The sequence below is a fragment of the Cebus imitator genome, unplaced genomic scaffold, assembly GCF_001604975.1.
Source record: "Cebus imitator isolate Cc_AM_T3 unplaced genomic scaffold, Cebus_imitator-1.0 Scaffold655, whole genome shotgun sequence".
Lineage (NCBI taxonomy): Eukaryota > Metazoa > Chordata > Mammalia > Primates > Cebidae > Cebus > Cebus imitator.
The window spans coordinates 419,628-421,951 of NW_016107970.1; positions in this window are offsets into that span (position 1 = coordinate 419,628).

Consider the following 2,324-nt stretch of genomic DNA (forward strand, 5'->3'; position numbering starts at 1 on the left):
TTCTCCCTCTTCAAATCAATCATCTGTGACTTTTACATCACTAGTGCTCAATCTTTGGTAGCTGCTATGTAGAGAACCTCACACACACACACACACACACACACACACACACACACACACACGTCTGTTAGCTCTCAGGACTCTTGGTGATCCCCTGACAACCATGGACACATGGCTGAGAATTCTTCTTTTAGAAGTAACGGAACCAACCCAAATGCCCATCAATGATAGACTGGATAAAGAAAATGTATACACCATGGAATACTATGCAGCCATAAAAAAGAATGAGTTCATGTCCTTTGCAGGGACAGGGATGAAGCTGGAAACCATCATTCTCAGCAAACTAACACAAGAACAGAAAACCAAACACCACATGTTCTCACTCATAAGTGGGGGTTGAACAATGAGAACATATAGACACAGGGAGGGGAACATCACACACCAGGGCCTGACAGGGGGCAGGGGGCTAGGGGCGCATTAGGAGAAATACCTAATGTAGATGACGGGTTGATGGGTGCAGCAAACCACCATGGCACGTGTATACCTATGTAACAAACCTGCACGTTCTGCACATGTACCCCAGAACTTAAAGTATAATAAAAGAAAAAGAAAAAAAAGAGGTAATGTATGTGAGACCAAAAAGACATAATAACCAAACACCATGTATAAACCATGATTGAATCCTTGTTCAAAAATTCAGATACAGAACACATTTCAGGGACCACCGTAGAAATGTGAATATGGTATATATATATTAGGTTTCATTACGGAATTTTCTCAGATGACTCAAGATTAATTTTTTTAGATGTAATAATAGTGTTTATTATTATCAGAGTATCCCAATTTTTAGGAGATGCCTAAGTATTTAGGGGTGAAATAATATGAAGTCCTCAACATATTTTCAAGTGGTTCAGAAAAAAATATAGAAAAATCAAGATTGAACCACATGAAATTTGCCAATATTTTGTGGGGTTTTTTGGAGATGGGGGGTGGGGTTGGAGTTTTGCTCTTGTCGCCCAGGCTGGAGTGAAATGGCAGGATCTCGGCTCACTGCAACCTCCGCCTCCTGGATTCAAGCGATTCTCCTGCCTCAGCCTCCCCAGTAGCTGGAATTACAGGTGCCTGCCACCATGCTTAGCTAATTTTTGTATTTTTTTTTTTAGTAGAAATGAGGTTTCACCATGTTGGCCAGGCTAGTCTCAAACTCCTGATCTCACGTGATCCACTTGCTTCGGCCTTGGAAAGTGCTGGGATTACAGCTGTGAGCCACCACGCCCGGCCTAATTTGTTATTTTGACCTATGAAAACAGGTATTACATTCTAGTTAACCTAATTTATTATTATTATTATTATTACTTTGAGATGGAGTTTCTCTCTTATTGCCCAGGCTGGAGTGCAGTCTAGGCTCGCTGCAAAACTCCACCTCTCGGGTTCAAGCAATTCTCCTGCCTCAGCCTCCCAAGTAGCTGGGATTACAGGCATGCACCACCATGCCCAGCTAGTTTTGTATTTTTAGTAGCAATGAGGTTTCACCATGTTGGTCAGGCTGGTCTCGAACTCAGGTGATCCATTCACTTCAGCCTCCTAAAGTGCTGGGATTACAGGTGTGAGCCACTGTGCCCAGTGATTTAACCTAATTTATAAAGGAAATATTATAAACTATTAAAAGTAGTTTAATCTAGGTGGTAGTATGTGAATGTTAATTGAAAAGTTCTTTTAACTTTTCTGTACATTAAAAAATTTTGCATGATATATAAATTTTCATAATAAAATGTGGTGGAAAAAAGTTTCTGTTTCTTTGTGATAGCTCTCAAATCTGCCGCTATATTAGTTACCTATTGCTATGGAACATAACAAATTACCCGAAAATTTAGTGGTTTAAAACCACAAAAATTTCTGGGTATAATCAAAAGAATTGAGAGCAGGGACTCAAAGAGACATCATACACTCGTGTATTCATAGCATCATTATTCACAATATGCAAAAGGGGGACGAGCCCAAGTGTCCCTCCACAGATGAATGGGTATAGAAAATGTGGTGGCTGGGTGTGGTCACTCAGACCTATAATCCCAGCACTTTGAGAGGCTGAGGCAGGCAGATCACAAGGTCAGGAGTTTGAGACCAGCCTGACCAACATGGTGAAACCTTGTCTCTACTGAAAGTACAAAAATTAGCCAGACGTGGTGGCGTGCACCTGTAATCCCAGCTACTCAAGAGGCTGAGGCAGAAGAATTGCTTGAACCCAGGAGGTGAAGGTTGCAGTGAGCTGGGATCATGCCACTGCACTCCAGCCTGGGTGACAGAGTGAGACTCAGTCTCAAAAA